Source organism: Desmodus rotundus, chromosome 10 (assembly GCF_022682495.2).
Source record: "Desmodus rotundus isolate HL8 chromosome 10, HLdesRot8A.1, whole genome shotgun sequence".
NCBI classification, from domain to species: Eukaryota; Metazoa; Chordata; class Mammalia; order Chiroptera; family Phyllostomidae; genus Desmodus; species Desmodus rotundus.
Window position 1 is genome coordinate 28,624,705 of NC_071396.1, and position 21,124 is coordinate 28,645,828.

The 21,124-nt window shown below is 38.8% G+C and overlaps 1 protein-coding gene across 6 annotated transcripts in view; it reads right to left on the minus strand.

The window, feature by feature from the left end:
• The window catches only part of MEF2A (myocyte enhancer factor 2A), a 102,899-nt gene that overhangs the window by 72,052 nt on the left and 9,723 nt on the right, over positions 1 to 21,124 (minus strand). For 5 of the 6 annotated variants that reach the window (XM_045196633.3, XM_045196630.3, XM_045196632.3 and 2 more), the window contains exon 2: positions 4,337 to 4,422. The exons of the other annotated variant lie outside the window; for it this stretch is intronic. The gene's annotated coding sequence lies outside the window, so the exon portion shown is untranslated. The remainder of the gene's footprint in view (positions 1 to 4,336; positions 4,423 to 21,124) is intronic. 6 annotated transcript variants of the gene reach the window in all.

Consider the following 21,124-nt stretch of genomic DNA (forward strand, 5'->3'; position numbering starts at 1 on the left):
TCATTAACACATCTCTTTGTACATGTGATCATGCATTACTCCCGAGGGTACACCCATGGAAAGAAATTACTGGGTCACAGGACATGTGAACATCAAAAAAAAGTTTCCTAAAGTAGCTGTAAGAACATACATTCCCATCAGCAGTGCACACTGAATTTCCATAACTTACCTACCCAAAATTTGAACTTCTTTTACTTTTAGCCACTCTAGTTGCTTCTGACAGTCTCTTTGCAGTTTTAACTTGTATTTCTCATATTACTAATGAGGTTAAGCACCTTCACACAGCTTTTAAATATTTGGATTACTTTATGAAGTACCTTTTCATGTCTCTTGCCTGTTTATCAACTGGATCGTCACACTGATTTGTAGAACTGCTTGAATATTCTGACATATGCCTTTTGTCCATTTCATGTGTTACAAATATGTTCTTCCACTTTTGTTTGCCTCTCTACTCTCCTAAAAGTAACTTTGCAAGAAAAAAAGTCTTAATTTTAAGGGAATCAAGTTCACCACTTTTACTTACATTAGTGGTTTTTATTTCTTTTTAATAACTCTTTGCCTGTCAAAAGACCACAAAAATGTTCTCTTTGCATTAGCTCCTAAAATTGTATAATTTTTGCCTTTCATGTTGAGATGTTCAATCAATATTAAATTGACTTTTGCATACAGTACAGAGCGTGAGCCATTCTTTTCTTTATGATCACCAATTGTTCCCATATGATTTATTGAATAATTTTTCCCTGATACCCTTATTAAAGTGCCAATTTGTTCTAAAGCAAGCGTCCATGGACATATTGACCTTCTCCCAGGCTCTGTTTCTTCTCTTTATCTCTGTGCACCTATTTCATGGAAGTAATTATTGTAGATATCTAAGTATTGAGTATAGGAAGTCCTCCTGCTTTGATCATCTTTTTCAACACTACCTAAGCTCAAATGAGTAAAAATCATATGGTCATATCAACAGATGCAAAAGAAAATATTTGACAAAATCTGACACCGATTTATGATAAAAACTCTCAGCAACGTAGGAATAGATGAAACATACCACAGGTAATCAAGACCATACATGACAAACCCACAGCTAACATCATAAGCAACAGGGAAAAACTAAAGATCAAAAACACAAGACAGGAATGTGCACTTTCATCACGCCTGTTCAAAACAGTGCCCAAAGTCCTAACCACGGCAATCAGGCCAGAAGAAACAAAAGTCATCCAAATTGGAAAGAAGTAAAACTGTCGTTATCTGCAGATGACACAACGGTGTATGTACAGAACTCTAAGCTATTATTGGACCATAAAACTTCCCTTAAAACACAATACAAAAACAGACCAACTAACAAAATTTTAATAATACCAACTGGGATTATAGCTGAATCTGAAAAATTTGGGAAGTGGGGCACCAACCTCCCTCCAAAATACACATAACTACCGTTGGCCCTCCACTTACACTGGTTCCCAGTCGCCAAGTTCATCCCTGAACAACAGGTCTGACCTGCACGGGTCAGGTGAACTGCAGTCAGCTGAACAGCAAGGAACAACCGAACGATGTCCAACTGAAAAAAACCCATGCCAAAGTGGCCCGTGCAATTTAAACCCATGTTGTTCATGGGTCAACTGCACTTAGAATGGAGAATTATCCTCCAAAGGACATGGATTCTAACCCTTGGAAAGGCATTACCGCAAGGGATGACTAAATTAACTCTACAACAAAGTCTGCTCTGGACCAATGTTGACGAAGCTCAAAAAGAAGGCTCAAAAGAATTCAGCTGATACCAAGTAATTTATTTACATCTGTACAAAGAGGCAGTTCTACACTATACAAAAAATACAAAAAATTCCTTCACCCAACAATATGAAATCACAATGTTCAGCATATAAACATAAATTAAAGAAATGAAGAGGAGGAAAATGTGACCCGTAATAAGAAAAGTCAATCAATATAAAGAAACCCAGGAAAAATAAAACTTTATGGAGTTAATAGATGAGGGCACTAAAAGAATGATTATAAATAAGCTCTATATGCTGGAAAAGGTAAAGGAAAATAACATAATAAGGAGAGAAATGGAAGAAGTAACACTTCCAGAGATGAAAAATAATAATCAGAAATTTTAAAAAAAACGCTGGATGGGATTAAGAACACAGTATATGTTGCAGAAGAAAAGACCAGTAAACTTGAAAAGATGACAATACTAACCCTCCAAATAAAGCAGAGAAAAAAAGAATTTTTTAAAGAATCAAAGAGCATAAGAGCCAAGAGAGATAATACCAAAAGTATAACGAGAATGTCGAAGGAAGGAAGGAAGGAAGGAAGGAAGGAAGGAAGGAAGGAAGGAAGGAAGGAAGGAAGGAAGGGAGGGAGGGGCTGGTGCAAGTGGAGTATTTGAATATTGGCCTGCATTTCCAAATTTTGTTGTAAAAAAAATTAAAATTAAAATCTAAGCAGTATTTTCTCAAAGAAAACCATACTAAGACACATCCTAATCAAATGACTAAAACAGTCACTGCAAAAGTCTTAAGAGTCCAAAAAACATTTACATATGGGGATACAAAATAAGAGTAACATCAGACCTTCTGTCCCAAACTAAGCAAGTTATTTCGGAAACTTGATATTTTACAACATATTACTAGAGATAAAGAGGGGCGCTTCAAGATAGTGGACCCAATTCATCAAGAAGACATTAGAAAAACTAAATATGCACCTAATAACAGACCTTCAAAATACATGAACCAAGAAGTGAAAGGAGAAACAAATTCATAATTCAAGTTGAAGATTTCCATACACCTCAGTCAGCAACTACTGAAATAAACAGACAATCAGAGGGGTAAATCTTGAAGAGCACTATCAACTACTGTGACCCTGACACGAAGAATGAGACACTATCTACAGCCTCGAATGATTATCGCAGCGAAGTAGCAAAGGAAGCATCACAGAGAATCCCCTAACACTTAAACATGACCCACAGTGTAATAGCTGAAGTTGTGCACACAGCCATTTCCAAGGTTCAGAGAAGGTGCAGGGTTCTGAGCTGTGGGCATGAGAATGGCTGAATACCTACAGAGCTTTAATGCAAATCACTCAGTTTTGAGCAGTTGGTGAACAAAAGGAACTTATGAGAAGTGTAAGTTTTTAAAGAAAGAAAGAAAAATAAACATTCAAAGATTTATACAAGACTAACCAAAGTTTATACTTTAAAATGTAGAGTAAACTTCATTATTCCCATCCTGCCTGTACATATGTAAGTTTTGGACTGAAAAATACTTGGCTTCAATTGAAAAAACAATGCTTTTTCTCCTAGTTCCCCAAACTGAAGGATATCATAAAATGGGCTGTTTTTCAAACTTTAACAGTAAAAATATATAGCCACAAGAAACTGATATTGGAATACAGTATTTTAACAAGGAACTCATTTTGTTAAGTTCATAAAAGTACTTGCTAACATTTAATTATGCAAATAAAATATCAGACCTTATGTTAAATAGCAAAACTATTCTTAAAATAACAAGAAAAATACCTTGAGTACTTTTCCCAAGTTTTTTACTGACAAAAATCAGGCTTAATCAATGATACCTAATATTTAAAATGTTAATGATTACTTGTTATAGCATACCAACTATTTTTTACATTACTTTTAAATAGTCTAGTGACATTATAATTTGTTCCCATTAAGAAAAAAAGGTAGACTTCGGATGAGGTTTCACTCATGAAAACTTCTGAGTAGAGCGACGTATCTTACTGGCACATTGGAACCATTAACCTAGACCAACTAAGTTTTCAAATCAAAAGGGCCTATAGGGCTTTGCAATTATGGGCCTATGATATAAAGCAACAAAAAAAAGTCCACATTTTAAAGGATTGCTTAAATTAGCTTAATTTTTTCATTGACCCTTCCCACCTTTCAAGAAACGTGGCTAGATCTGTCCGCTTCGTCTATCATTTGAAAACCGCTTCCTTAGCTTATGCAATATCCTCAACCTTCCCTTCCTCCTAATTATTGTTACATATGAACTACCTACTTTAGATCTTTTTCTTCTTTTTTAAAAAACAAGGGTAATCTACATGGGCGTGTCAAAGTGGAAAGATCTGGTGTTATCTGAGCAGTGGCAGACAAAATATGAGACATTATCTAGGTAATATTATGCACTTGAACTGGATTCTACAATTGTCCTTAATTTCATCTACATTGATCCCCAAAATAAACTCCCAAATGACTGTCATTCAAACTCACAAGGCAGTCTGAATGGATTACATTTAACTCCCAAAGTTCAGTGTTTTAACAAAGCATTTCCAGTGTATTCGTTTATTACATATCACAGAAAAATGAAACGTGTCTTACTAGAAATGATGTTCAACAAAAAGCGCACTTAGCTATGATCCTTGCAGAAAATTCTCCTTTGTTTCTTTTTCACAAAATGCAATTTCCTAATAAAGAAAAAAATATAAGAGTTAGTAATTGTTCTTAACTGACATATAATTAAATATACATTCATTATTACAAATTCTAATACTAACACAGTGCCAGACAGATAGCTCCACAAATACTTGCCGAATAATATAAAATACGTTTTTAAAAGTCAGTTGTTTTTGCCTTGGCTGGTGTGGCACAGTGGACTGAGTGCCGGCCTGCGAACCAAAGGGTCACCAGTTCGATTCCCAGTCAGGGCACATGCCTGGGTTGTGGGCCAGGTCCCCAGTAGGGGGCGTGTGAGAGGCTACCACACATTGACGTTTATCTCCCTCTCTTTCTCCCTCCCCTCCCCTCTCTCTAAAAATAATTAAAAAAAGTCAGTTGCTTTATTTGGTTGATAAAAACATAATGTTAGCCAATTGAGCATTTCTAATGTGACTAATCCATTTTTTCAGGGAGTATTACTCAGATGTTCAGTAATATCCTATGCACTCCAAGAGTAGCAAATTGGTTTCCTAGGTTCCACTTTCCTATCCTCTGTATCACATGATAATGCTTTATATGTACCTGCTGTACAATGCTTTATATTTACCTGGTACACACAGACTATTGAATTTATGTTTTGATAAAATAGTTGAAAGTGTTTATTGTACTATGTTCTCATTCAGAAAGAAAACTGTCGACAGGGCCGATGATCTCTATTGCCATAATACATGTTTGTATTCATACACAAAGTATATAATTACAGCTTTATCTACCTCTTAAAGGGAACATAAAATAAAGATAATGACCATAAAATGCCAAAAATGAATATAAAACTGATCAATGTCAATAATTCACATTAACAAAGGAACACTGGTGAATACTAACCAATGGATTAGTGCACGAAGAATAATCTAGTCCTGCTACTTTTTTGCTTGGAAATAACAGCAGGACATTTAGGCAGAAAGGGGGAAAAGACGGTAAAAACCACCCCTCTCCTCACCCCAACAAGCCAGGATCCATTATGGTACTAACCCAATAACTCAGAATTGCATGACTGGGTAACCCTGCCAATCCCTCAAGTGAAGCTGCTTCATCAAGTGAAAACCCTCATTTCTGCACAGAAACACTAGTCCTCTGAATCTGATTCAACAATACTAATTACTACAATACTGTAATGTTATTTCTATTTGAAACAATACCTTTTTCATCTTTCCTATTTCTATATTCCTTTTATATCAACAAATTAAGTATTAAAAGCTTGAATTTTGAAGTACACACATACACACTCAAATAAGCCTTTTTTGCAAGACGAAAAGGAGCTTGCTTTATTTTAAAAAGCCAGTTTCAGCCTTTAACCTAATTCTAAGAAATGCAGAAAGGAGAAACTCCTCAAATACAGTTTTATTACTTACCAACTTCTAAAACCCAGTAATTCAAAGTGAAACTACTCTTCAGGGGTCCTCAGTCTACACCAAACTAATTATTTTATTAGGGATTTTAGCTACAGTTCTGTGTCATCGGTGTCACCGCAGGAACTGAAGGCTAGTGATTCAACCCATGGCAAACAAACGATCAAACACAAATGTGACAGGTACATATAGCAGCGCACATTCTTACATCCAATTCATTCCTAAACTCTGCACGTGAACTGTTATCGACGACTTATGTTTTGTACACAGTGCTCAGTTTCTAAAAGGCAATATTCTGAAAGCCACGTTTTTCTAGTTCTTCTATAATTACCTACAATGAAACACTCTGACCTTCAAACACTAAAACTAAAATATTAGTGCTGCAGTCAGTTATAAGTAAATTTCATACACCCAACCTCCAAATTCCATTGTTCCCGTCCAGCAAGGGCTAGACAACCTGTACCTCTAACTGCTGTGCCTCCCAAACCTGGCCCCAACCAACCACCTAGCTCCCTCTACTTCTAATTAACCTGGACTACACACCACTGCCTCAACTGTGAAGCTCCATTACTCTGTTCAAGTTCCTAGCCCACTGAATGAGGATATGGCAGATTAGTGAAAATTTCTTCACGAGAAAAAAATAAAAAATAAAGCAAGGGGGGATGACGTACTGCCATAGGGAGGAGACTAAACGTGAGAAAAGGAACAGGGAAGACCTAATGTAATCACAGTAAGAACAGCAGCAGTAACATCTCAGTGTTTATCATCTGCTAATCAGTTTCCTAATTGCTTTACATGTATTAACTGATGTAAAACCAACAATAACCTCACTATTATCCTCAGGAGGAAACTGAAACACTAAGAGGCAGCTTGCCAAGGTCACGCAGCTAAGCTAGTGAAGTGGGGAAGCCAGGATTAGAATTCAGGCATGCTTTAACAGCTACGCCTAACCACAGTTCAAGCAATGCTTTTTTTTTTAATGAATTCAATTAGTAAAAAAATGAATGCCCACTGTAGCAACAAATTAGAAACACAGCAGAGCAAACCTCAGTATCAGAGGGCTGACACACCTGAGCAACTTCTGATACACGTGGACACACACTGCACACCCACACCTGCGGGACAGACACCCTGACGGGCAACAGGCGAGTACCTGCTGTGGGCAAAAGTGATAAGCACTGATGACTTCTCAATAACCGGGAAACTACATTTTAAATTTATACATGATAGTCGCCACAAATAAAATTACACAAGACAATATCACAAAAATCACATGGTAAAAAAAAAAAAAAAAAAAAAAAAAACCTTTAAAGAAGGCACTGGAACAAACGAGACCTTTGAAGGTATTGTAAGTGGCACAAATTCCTGTCAATTTCCAATTGTCCAGTTTAATAAGGGTCAAACTCCTCTTCTCAAATGTTTCAGCTACGCTTTACCAAGCAAACAGACAACACCTAGTACAACTGTTGATGGTAACTGAAGACCTGAATGGCCAAAAATAACTGGCTCCCTAACTCCTACCTCCTGCTATGTTAGCTTGCTGTTTAAGTGCCTAGTCAGTGAGTGCCAACAAGCTAGAAGGCAAAGTGAGACAAAAGTACTGCTGGCATGATATTATGAGTCTAGTTTCAAACTTAAAAACCTAAGCATCTCCTAAAATCGTGACAGACAATAACAACAACAAAAAAAAAAACGCAATCCGATACATTTATAAAGGAAATTGTTGTCAGATGTTGGAAATTATCAAAGCTTCCTCGAACACCTCTGCCTTGAACATAAGGCAGGGCGCAAGAAACAAGGTTTCTACCTGAAAATAAACAGCTTTAAAGTCAATCCAGATTAGGACAAAAATGAAAGGTGAAAAAAATTTAAAAATTGTCTATAAACACAATAAAAAGTGTGTATTTGCTCAAATACGAACTTCAGTTTGTAATCAGAGCTTGGGTTAGTGGCAACGGTGTTTTTCACTCACATAAGGGCCAGCTCTCATTTGTGGGCATCAAATTCATGCCTTAGGAAGATTTTGCTCGCAGCCACGATGGAGTAACTAGTACCAAACATGCTCTCCTCCCACTGAACTTAAGAAATGTGTCAGATATGTAAAATTATAATTTTAAAACACGGGACAAGAAGCATCTCGGCACTGTGATGCCTGCAAAAAGGGCGAGTGTTCCCTACAGGTAAATGTCTCGGCGCAGAGTAAGGAGGAAGGGCAAGAAGGGGAAGCCAAGCAGAATACAGAGGGCTGGGTGAGCGAGACAGACAGGGGCACTGAGGGAGGCCGAGGCAGCGGGGCACTGCGGGGCAGAGCGGCAGAGAGCATGAGCGCAAGGACAGAAAGTGTTCCTGAAGTCTGCAGAGGCTTCTAGAGAGGTTCTGCCCAAATGTAAGGTAAACCTAAAATATATTAATAATTTTAAATTTTCCAGTAACCACATTTGAAAGTAAAATGAAGCAGGCAAAACTAATTTTAACACAATTCATCTAACCCAATATGCTCAAAACACTATCGTTTCAGGATATCACAGACTGAAATTCAGTGTGGTTTATACTTATAGCATGTTTAAATTTGAACTAGCCAAACTTGAAGTTCTCAATAGCAGTATGTGGCTGAGTGCTATCATAACTTGACAACGAAGTTTCTCATTGAACGTGATGTCGTGCATGAATGAAGTGAAACGCCACAAGGCCCTGCAAAGAACAATGGTCAGGAAGCAGCAGGCTCCGAACTCCCAGGGACTACATTACGCCTGACGGATGTCCACGTTTCGACCAGAGGGGAGAAAGATCTCCCTGAAACCGTGGGGCAGTCAGGAGCAACTGAATCAGAATCCTCACTTACACTACTCTGGAGTAAGGGCTACACTAGACCTGCCAGTATAAAGTTTAAAAACAAGCCTTAAAAGGCTCAAAATGATCTGCAAGAAATGTTAACAGCCTGCCAAAACAAAATTTAAATCTCTCCTGAGGAAATCAAAATTCAGACAATGGTGTGAGGACTGTCCAAGAGTCAATCAGAACTTACTAAACATAAGAAAATGGAAAAATGTGTAATCCTTACCAGGAGAAAAATCTAAAAAAGAAACGGACTCAGAAATAGAGAGATGATATCTTTAAAGACATACAAAGTTTAGAATACTATAAACATATTAAAGTATTTAAAGAAAAACAAAGAATTATTTTTTTAAAAGAATCAAATGGATTTCTAAAGATGTAAAAGGTAGTATCTGGAAAAATAACTGGACAGACTTAGCAACAGATTAAACAGAGCAGGAAAAAAAGATTCCTAAACTGAAGATGCAAAAAAGCAACAAAGAGCACTGAGGACCTGCGAGGGTATCAAGGGCAATCTAAAAACGGTGTAAAACTGCAGTCCCAGAAGAGTGGGAAGACAAGAAAAGTCTGAAGAAAGAAGAGCCGAAGCAGTTCCCACCTTGAGGAAAACTGAACCCAGGCATTCAAGAAACTCAAAGGACAAAAACCACTTAAACACAAAGAAACTGCACCAAGGCATATAACAAATCAAACTTCAGAAATCCAGTAATACAGAGAAAATCTAGAAGCAGCCAAAGTGGGGGAAGACACACCTACAGAGGAACAAAGATAAGAATTACCACAAACTCCTTGTCAAAAATAATGCAAGCAAATTTAAAACAAAGGAATGACACCTTAAAGTGTTACAAAGAAAAAAAAGCTGTAAACGAAAATCTACATAAAATAAAAATATCCTTCACAGCTGGGGAAACAAAGACACTTTCAGACAAAAGTTGAGAACCTGTCACCAGCAGGCCTGCATGACAAGGAACACTGAAAGCAGTTCTTGAGAAAGAAAAAGGACAGCAGAACTGCACAACAGAGTGAGCGAGCCCTGATGTCAGCAATGGGCTTAGTCATTCATAACATATAAACACTGTTTCATCAGTTGTAGGAAATGCACAGCACCCGAGCAAGATGTTAATGATAGGGGACCTGGAGTGAGGGGGGAAATGGAGGTTGGGGGGGGAAGTATACTGAAACTCTATACTTTCTGTAAATCTAAAAGTGCTCTAAAAATACATCGACTGTTTCTGTAACCCTAAAAGTGGTCTAAAAATACATCTATGAAAAGAGAAATAGGAGACAGAAAACCTAGTTCTACATAAAGGAAGGGCAACAGAAATGATAAATATGTGAATTTACCATTTATTTTCTTTTAATTTTTTTAAAAAGGTACTTGGTTGTGTAAAGCAAAGGTGGTAATAATGGAATTATCATGTAAAATAAAATAAATGACAAAAATAGAAGAACGAGGAAAAGAAAATTGGAAAATTGGTAATGTGAAGAAGGACCTCACATTATTCATACAGTGATGAAAATAAATTGTGGTGAGTTCAAATGCATGCTGGAAAACCCTAGAGCAACTACAAGAGAGAGAGAGAGAGAGAGAGAGAGAGAGAGAGAGAGAGAGAGAGAGACAGACACACACTAATAAAATAAAACTAATGAACCAAGAAAGATAAAATGAATTGCTAAAAAATATGCAATCCAAAAAAAGGTAGGAAAACAGATAGAACAAAAAGAAGAAGAAGAACATATAGCAAGATGGTAGAGTTAGATCCAACTATATGAATATGAATTACATTAAATATATATGGCCAAATGTCCCAATTAAAAGGTAGAGACTATCAGACTAAAAGCAGACACTGTTAAATTGGTTAAAGATACTAACTTTAAATATGATGCAGACAGGTTAAACATAAAATAGAAAAGGGTATACCATATATATGTATGCATGTGTGTGTGTATATATATGTATGATGTATGTATGTATGTGTGTGTGTGTGTATAAATCTTAGGAAAGCTGGAGCCCCTGTATTACACACAGCAGACTGCAGGAGAATGAGTAGTACAAGGTATAAAAATTAACATACATCATAGTTCTTAAACTGTCAAGTTATCAGTATCCAACACAGTCCTCAGTTATTTATGCAGCCAATTACAGTTTTAAAATACCTAAAACAAATACCGACAGAACTAAAAGGAGAAAGCGATAAATGCACAATCACAGCTGCAGGAGTCAATGACCCCTCACAACACCTGGTAGAACGAGCAGAAAGGAAATCAGGGAAGACAGGGGAGACCTGAACAACACTATGAACCAGTCTGACCTAAGAGAACACATGCTGTCTCATAAGATAAGACACAAAGAAAAAGATAAGAACTGAAATCATATAAAAGTGTTTTTCTGGCCATGAAAGAATAAAATTAAAGGTCGATAACAGAAAAATACTGGAGATTTTTCAAAGTATTTGGAAATTAACACTTTCCAAAAATTCGCAGGTCAAAGAAATCATGAGGGAAATTGTAAAATACTTCGAACTGAATGACAACAAAAACACATTATCTAAAAATGTGAGGTGGAGCTAAGGATACTTGGAAATTACCAATTTTAAGTGTTTATGTCAGAAAAGACTAAAAAAGTAACATTATTGTTCTAAATTAGCTTCCTCAAGAAGCTAAGTGAAAATACCACATTAAAGGAAAAAGAGGTAAGGAAATGATGAAAGTTAATTGGTGTAACAGATCAGAGATAAACAATAGAGAAAATCAATGAAAACAAAAGCTGGTTCTTTGAAAAGAACACCTAGCTAGACTGGTCAAGAACAGAAAAGGGAAGGCCCAGACTACCGACATCACAACTGAAAGAGAGGTATTTTGAACAGTAAAAGCATAGTAAGATGATACTAAGTACAATTTTAGCTAATAAATTTGACAAATGAAATACACCAAACTCACTGAAACATGCACATTATCAAAACTGACACAAAAAAGGAAGTCTAAATAACCCTCTATTTAATAGACACATTGTATTCGAAATAAAAAGGCTTCCCACAAAGAAAACTCCAGACCCAGATGGCTCCCCTAGTGAATTCTTGCAACCTCTAAAGGAGATAATAATCAGTCTTCCACAAAGTCTCAGAGGAAATGAGAAGACATTTACCATATTTAAAGAGGTCAGCGTTAACACTGGTACCAGAACAAGGCAAGGAGACCACAAGGAAAGAAGCTACATGTCAGAATCATCTGTGTGTGTATATACAGCAAATATCATTAATAGAATACTAGCAGGTCCGATCCAACGATACATGTAAGTGGAGTTTGTCTCAGGGAACGCAAGGCTGGTGTAGTATCCAAAAGTCAATGAATGTAATTCACATGAACATGCTAGGTAAAAGAAAAATCATGATTAATTTCAACAGATGTAGAGAAAGCACCTAATCATAATAAAATACTCATTCCTTGGGGGATGTGGAGAAACCTCCCAGCAAACTAGGACTGAAGGGAACTTCCTCAACCTAGTAAGAGTCACCCACAGATGACTTTTGATGCTATGTCACTCAACCACTATGAGGCTCATCCACTATGACACTACAGGTAGCGTCATACTTCATAGTGAGAGACATCGTCCATCCCCACCATGACTGGAAACAAGGCACGGATACTCACTCACACTCCCGTTTCTAGTCCCCAGTTTACTGGATGGAGTTCCTGACAAGTGCAGTGATATAGGAAAGAGGAAGAAAGGCATCCAGATTGCAAAGACAGAAAGAAAACAGCTTCTTTTTGCACATGGCATGACAATACCCAGTAAATCCAAAAAAATCTACAATAAAAGACTGGAACTAAAACACTGGTTTTGAAAGGGTGTAGGATACGAGATCAAAATTTTTTTACAGTCATATTTCTATGTACAAGTAAAGACAAGCGCAAAACTGCACTTTTATAAAATAGTGTTAGCCTTAGCACCAAAAGAAAGAATTATGTAAAGACGAATGTAACAACATGTGTGCAAGACTATTAACCTGAAACCTGGAAAACACTGCGGAGGGAAATTAAGGAAGAGAGAGACCTATCACATTCCTGGATCACAACACTCAGCCACTATTAGTGTGATACTGATTCTCCCCAAATTGATTCAACACAATCCCAGCCAAAATCCCAGCAAGCATTCTTGTAGAAATTGACAAAGGTCATTCCAATGTATAATAGTTAAAAATAATTATGTAAACAAGTAAGATTGGAGGATACAGCCTGCTGTGTTTAGAACAAAATAGAGAGAAAGAGAGAAAACATAAATCAATGGAACAGAATAGAGAATCCAGAAATAACTCCACACACATATGGTCATTTGCATTCAACAAAGGTGCCAAGGTAATTCATTCAACAGGAAAAGAAAAGCCTATCAACAAACAGTGCAAGAATAGATGAATCTTGATATTACCTCATCACATTCACAAAAATTAATGCAAAAAGGATCACAGACCTATGTAAAAGCTAAACTGTGAAACTTCCAAAACACATGGCAGCAAAAAAATAAATAAAGTCCACTGTCCCATATAAGGCAAAGATGTATCACAAAGGCCACAAAGAGCAAGTACTATAAATGAAAAAGTTGACAAACAGCACTTTATGAAAAATAAAACCTTCCGCTTCTCCTAAGACACCATAAGAAGATAAAAATCAAGCCACTGTGGTAGAAAATGTTCTACAATGGTGAGAATTAAAAAAAAAAAAAAAAAAACAACTTCTATCCAAAATATATAAAGATGTCTTATAGTTTAGTAATAGGAAGGCAAACAACCCAATTAAAAATGGGAAAAAGATTTGGACATTTCATCAAACAAGACACGTCAACAACCAACCAGTAAATAAAAAATGTTTAACATCATTACTCATCAGAGAAATGCAACTGAAAACTACAGTTGAGATGCCAGTGCACGGTAGTCCCCCCTTAACTGTGGTTTCACTTTCTGGGGTTTCAGTCACGGTCGGAAAAATGTGAAATGAAAAACTCCAAAAATAAACAGTGCATTAGTTTCAAACTGAACACTATTCTGAGTGGGGTGATGAAACCTCACGCTGTCCAGCTCTGTTCCACCTGGGATGTGAATCATCCACACCGTATATGCTCCCCGCCCATGAGTCACCCCGAGGCTACCAGATACACTGTCTGGTATCACAGCCTATGTTCAAGTGACCCTTACTTCACTTAACAGTGGCCCCAAAGAGAAGCCCTAAAGTGCTTCCTCTGAGTGAAAAGGTGAGTATAACACAATAGGATATTTTGAGAAAGACTGCGTTATATAACTTTTATTAAAGTATGTTGTCAGAATTGTTCTATTAGTTATTGTTGCTCATCTCTTACTGTAATGTGTACATTTAACGTCATCAAAGTATGTATAGAAAAAAAACATAGTATATATAAGTCCGGTACTACCCCTGGCTTTAGGCATCCACTGGAGGCCTTGAAATGTACCCCCACCTGTCCCCCCCATGGATAAGGAGGGGGCCAGTGTGTTTTCACTAAAGTAGCTAACCCAAAAAAGGCCGACAACACAAAGTGTTGCTGAAGATATGGAGACACTGCAACTCTCATTGCTGGTGGGGCTATAACCCTATACAACTACTTCGGAAAGCAGTTTTACGGTTGCTTGTAAGGTCAGCATATCCCTAACATGACCCAGAATCCCTCTCCTTGGTCTCTGCCCAAGAATAATGAAAGCGTATGTCCACACCAAGGCTGTGCTCACACGTACACAGGAGGTTTATTCATGGCGGCTCCAACCTGGAGACAGCCAGAGCATCCACGAAAGGTGAACGGAGAAGCTGTGGTGGAGACATCAAAGGGAACAGTACTGATAGGATGCATGCATGAACCAATCAGAGACATCTTGGTCAGAGAAAAAAGCCAAACACTAGAGAGTTCGTATTGTATGATTCCACTTACGAATAAACCTGCACATTTCTGAGCCCCCGCCAGAGAACATACAAAACTCCAAACCTCACACATTAGGAAAGCCGGCCCTGAACACCGGAAAGCTCTACATACACATAGGGTTCCAACTTCACCAAGTTCAGACCAAGGACAAGGAGCACATCACCCTTTCAGTCTTGGGGTCTTCACCTCTGCTGTGGCGGTAGTGCCTAACCATCCTGAATTTAGTTGTGAGCATTAAATGGGCACATAATGTGCTTGGCGCAGTGCCTGGCGTACAGTGTAAGCTCAGGAAGTGGTAACTAATCACTTGGGCTGGTTTTTTAATCAGCATCATCATAATAATTACAATTACTTATTGAAGGGGCAATGCAATCGTAAAGAAGTAGCCCAGAAAATGGACAGGCAGAACACATGAATGTCAGTGGAAATCAGTTCGTTAACAGCATTCCTATGACAGAACCTCGTCACTCTGTTCACAAAAACAGAAAGGCAAACATTATGACAAAAGCCAATTAGAAGGTTTGGATAAAATTTGGAGTCACTTAATATCTGATACTAAAATTGAAAAGAAAGTGCGAAAGCCTTACAAAGATTCATAAGCATATAAATAAATAGTAAGTCACAAGAAACAGTATCTTTAAGCCAGTAAAATCTCACAGAGGCAAGCACTCCAAGGAAGACGGTGATTTTTAAGCAGCCAGGGGCTGTTCGACTGCGGGAGGTAAGAAAGGAAGATGACACAAGCCCGAGTAGGTGTGAACAGAAAGGGCAAAGTGGGGCACAGGATAGACAGCTGGGCACAACACAATTACGCACAACCTTGAAAACAGGAAAGCACTGGAGTTTAACGTGACAAAAAAATGCGAAGATAAGAGAAAGGCAAGACTAATCCTGTCAACTAGAGTAAAGCAGTTCCAGCCTGAGTAAGGCGTAAAAGCTGGGTTCTTACACAGTCCCGGAAAGAGAAGATCGTGCTCGCATGCCAAGAAACGCCATCGTCCCCTGTGCCCTGCCACCTCCACCCCTGTCCCCTGAACTTCCCAGGAGGCCCAACACCTCTTCACACGGCTTCCGCTCTTTTTTTAAAGAAATACAAGTCCATTTCTACTCCTACAACATAAAACACTGACAAAATTTTTTTAATTCTAGAAAAAGAAACGCTTAAAGGGAAATATTTTAAATAGTTAAATTCTAGAAACCAATCATAAAATACTCCCACGTATAATTCCAACTTTTTGTTAAATTTCTCATGTTAAAAGGCATGAAAAACAGAGGACCAATTAACTTGAGCTACCACAAACAGATATAGTGCCACCTCATTAAACAAAGTAAGGCGTATAGAGGCAGGGAATAACCCACACTTAACCATTTATTATAATCAAAGGACAACTATCAAGATCATAAAATAAAACTGAGAAAACCAAAGGAGGATAGAAAAATAATTTTTAAAAGTACATGGGGCCTAATCTTCAAAGAAGTTAAAATCTATCGGTTAAATCCTAAATTGAGACGTTACCTTTTCTGAAAACTTCACATGTTAAACTGCCATTAGAATAAAGCCGTACCAAAGCCCACGGCTGAATACAGGCCTGCAACTCATTCGTGTTATAATAATACCGTGGCATTTCCATTACACGTCGTAAAAACAGACCTTTGAATTAATAGCCGTGCTTTACAGAAAAAAAGCACTCACGGCTCTTGCAGTCGCCCAGAACCTGTATTTGCATGCCATCAAAATGCAGTCCGATTATTTGTATTTAGTTAGTTTACTTCTCATACAAGGGACGTTCTGGAGCGTCTAGCTCACCAGTGGCAGGTGACTGCCCGTGTCTTTTCTGAACTAAAAGCTTTGTAGCCCTGACAGCATAAAGCAGCAATTTTCAACCTTTTCCACCTTGGGGCACACATAAATTACTAAAATTCTGCAGCACACCAACAAATATATTTTTTGCTGATCTGATAAAAAAAATAGGTATAATTTTAATTCATTCACACCAGGCGGCTATTCTTGTGTTGGCTGTTGTCATTTTTTTGACAACAATTTCCCTTAAATTTGACAATCTAAGGGAAAAGAGGTCAGTGCCCCTGACCAAATAGTCAGGCACTCCATGTTTTAAAAATTCTTGCGGCACGCCGGAGTGGTATGGAGCACCAGGTGAAAATCACTGGCATAAATCAATAGGTTCCCACACACTCTTCCCCAAAAGAAGAGACTTTATTGAGAACAATGGTTGTAGAATATCTAAGTAACTCCAAAAATACTTCCCTAAATCATATGAAAAAGACAAAGGGAAAGGAAATTCTACACAAAACCACGCTTTCAGCATAGCCTGAAGACACAGAATGCTGATACTGCAAACTAACTGTGAATGAAAACAGAAAATTCACCAAATTCCAGCGTTTGATGTCTCAGGCAGTCCCTCTAAGCGTACTCAGCCACAAGGCTTGGGGGCAAGGAGGCTAGCAAAGGGGCCTAGGGGTCATTTACCAGGACCACCGGAAATATTAAACCCACTCTAAATCTGAAAATACTGGAAACGTGTCTGGAGCACCAGAATTGGGACGAGTGGTTCAAAGTTCTGGTGACCTGAAGGAGCAGGCACCAGGTGAAGGCACCAGCTGCCACGTAGAAGGGCAGAACTTTGCAACACGTGGCTTCTGGTGAAGAAAATGGGCAAAGGGAAGGGGGAAACATCCTCTGGCAAATGGAGAGTAAAGGGAAAGAGAAAAAGGGAAAATGTAAGCTGTTTTAAGACCAAAGAGAATCGCAGCACTGAAGTTTCCCAACCACTGGCCAGCTGTATATTGACAGAAGAGGGCACCCATAATCTGGGAACACTGCAAAACACCCCAATACCATAAGCATAAACAAAGGAAAGGTAAAGCCCAGAAAATCAGGAATTTGACACATATCAACAGAGGAAAACCCCCTACCCAAAACAACCTCAAAGCAGGAAGAAAAGGTAAGTCAATACTCCAAACACAATTAAATATATTCAAACAAGTATTTGAGGATATGAAAATCGCTGAATCAGAAATTCAAACATTAAAAACAAAAAAATGGACCAAACACAAAAAAGCTAGCTGAATGCCAAGAAGAAATGGGAAAAACTTAGACATTATTACTGAAGTCAGGAACAAACTGCGAGTCACCCACGGGAGACGTGACTCAAATAAAAATGCGCTACCACGGTCCACCGCCTGCGCGATGAGCCGCAGCCAGCCACACCTGCTGCTGTGCTTCACCTGATCTGAGACAACTCCCCATCCACAACCCCACAGTCAGCTGTTTTTTATCTATTGACTAGAGGGCGAGGGAGAGCAATATCAGTTTGTTGTTCCACCTACTTACACATCCATTGGTTGATTCTTGCCTGTGCCTGGTTAGAGAGCGGACCCACAGCCTTGGCTTACGGGGACAGCGTGACCCAGCCAGGGTTACTCCAGTCACTTACCACCCTTCAGACACTCACTCACATAAGCACACTTACATTTTTTAGCACAGTGAGATATTGTACTTGCTATGTATTTAGTATTACTTAACCGTCTGACATGTCAAACCATGCTGCTATTTTACATAGGTTTACTAGGTTCCTACTCTTTCTTTTTAATGTGTCACTGACAACGTTTTTGAGTTTGTTCCCCTAACTCCATCAATCCCATTAGCCCTGTATTTTTTTTTAATCCTCACCTGAGGATATGTTTATTGACTTTCAACAGAGGAAGGAAGAGACAGGCAGGCAGACAGACAGACAGACAGACAGACAGACAGACAGACATCCATCCATCCATCGGTTGCCTCCCATATGGGCCCCGACTAGGGATGGAACCCACACCTTTCAGCATGCGGGACGATGCTCCAACCAGCCAGAGACCCACACAGCCCTGCGGTACGTGCTGCACAGCTGCAGGTGGCTCAGGGAATTTGGGAACACACAGGCCGTATCATAGAACGGACTGCAGGTGTGCACGTGCACACACATGTGTCCCTAAGCTCTAGGAGAAGGCCTAGAAACAAAGACACCTCGGTAGCAACGAGCACACCCAGCTCCCAGATCTGGGTATCTAAATGCTACCCTCCAATGAAAGCCAGCGCTCTTTGGGAAAGAAGACAGTCATGGGATTGGGACAGGGCAACTACAAGTTAAGCCTGGATGCAGTCTCTCACAGTACTTCAGAAAGTAAGAAGTTCTTTAAAAAGAATGCAGACAGGTCAAAAGGACACAGGAGCCAACCAGAAGGAGCTCTCAATGACCAAAGCTGGATGATCTGAGCAATAACATAAATAATGAGAGTGTAACATATAACCTACAAAATATATTTGGGACTGTACTAATATAAATAAATGACTAAATGAAAGAGAAGGGACAACTCTTCATTATAAAAGACTTTCAATTGGTAAATGAAGGAAAAAAACTACAAAATCACCATTAGGTAAATATGACAGAAATAACTGCTGTAGTAAATCCCACTGGTGGATGCTAAAATGAGTGGGTGAAAGTCTGAAGGGAAACAGGAAATTTAACATAGACTCTCCCCCAAAATATCATTTTCAAAGAAAAAAAAACAACTTCACAATGAAGAAACCAGTAAGAGGCCACCTTAATCACGTGATCAAAATTAACATCACCAGTAATAAGACACGGACATCATGTACCTGCTGATATACAATGTGCCTCCTGGTGTAATACCATCACTCCTATGGTATTAGGGCCAAAATGCAAAATCCCAAATGAATCATAACAAAGCATCAAATCAACCCAAGCAAACGGAAAGGCATTCTGAAATGGAAAGACTGGTACTTCTCAGAAGCACCCAGATCACAAAGACAAGAGAAGAATGAGTTAACAAGACTACTCCTTACACTCCTGTAGATAAACCTTTCCGTTCCCTGCCCACTTCATTCCCTCACTTCCAGTCCTCTCCAAATACCCACTCCACAGCCAAATCGCTGGGCTTGTCATGACCAGGACCTGTGCACTCCTGGAACTGAACTATACACCCCACTCCCACATGCCCCTTTATCCACCCTGGCACTCTCCCACAAGGGACACATAGTCTCCTCAAGCCTGTTCCTCCTCCTGTGCTTCCTTTTTCAGTGACCTGGCCCTTCATTCCCTCAGTTGCCCAAATACCTCACTGCACCCATGACTCTTTCTTTCACCTTCCGCATGCCCTCCCTCCCTGAGTCCTTCCATTCTGCCTTCTGTATCTCTCCAATCCGCCCATCTCCTCAACCCTCACCCCATATGGTACTCCAGGCCACCTCACCCCTTTTAACAACCAAGAACTTGCTCTAACACCCTCTACTGTCCCTGCCTACTAGTTTTAGCCTCTCCAAAGAATTCTCCACAGTGCAATCCCTATTATCCTTCTAATCAGTCTCCTTCCAGACTGAAGATGCTTCCATTTCCCCCAGGCTGAAACACAAATTCCTTTACGTAGCTTAAGGACTCTTCAAAACCTGCCCCCTCCCTTTACCTTCTCAGCCCACCTTCCCTGAGGCCTGCCCTCTCCGCACTGATCCACCCACACTAGTACTCTGAGTTTCCCCAAGCAATTCAAGCTCTCTAAGTGTGTCTCTGTCCTTAACACAGGCCTGATGAACACTACCCTCCCTCTTCACAAAGCCATGCTATTCTCTCTGCAGGCTTCAACCTAAATTGAAGGTGTTAATTCCTCTGGAATAAATTCTGCTGCAGTTAAACTGGGTGAATCGCCCCTTCTTTGTGTTCCTGGAGAAGTCTGCACTGCCCAAATCAAGCACACAACACAGTGGACTGCACATATGGATACGTCCACACTCCCACCCATACAACTGTGAAAGCCAAGCCTGGTCACTGGGAGGCCTCACCACCCAGCCCAGTGGACTGAGGAAATCGGTAATGACCATTATTACTAAGAAATACATTGCAGAGAATTAAGTAAGACCCAACGAGTGCTGGCTCAGGAGCACAATATTCCTTCCACTATACTTTGTGGCTCTTAATTTTACTTTCATAAACAATTCAATGTTAATTAGGTATCAAGCATGTAAAGTTAAGAACGATCTAGCTATCAACTCATTTAATTAATTAAAGTGATGCCCAGAGAGGTTATTACTGGCTAAAGAACAAAACACTATAAAAGAGCAATGCCAAGATTAGGCATTTTGATGTTCTTTAATTACATACTTTAATCTCAGGAATTAGCGTTTTAAATTTTGAAGTGGAAAAACATTAAAGTTTTTCATTTCTTCTAGGACAGCAGAGTTACTAAAAACAGAACAAATGAATCACCAATTCACTTTAAAGAATCCACAAAATTACCTAAGTGTTATAAGAATATTTAATTATGGTGTAAGAGTAATAAAGATAATACTGACTGAGTCATTTATATAATTATATGTTATAAACAACATAGGTATCAACTGTATTCAGGGCGCTGTGGAACATAGTCACTGACTACAAAAAGAAACATAAAATAGGATTCTTTCTCCCAAGAAGCTTAAAGTGTTTTGAAAAACAACACCCAACCATTACAAAATTAAACAGAAAAATTAGGTGAAAGGAGTCACTTAAATTG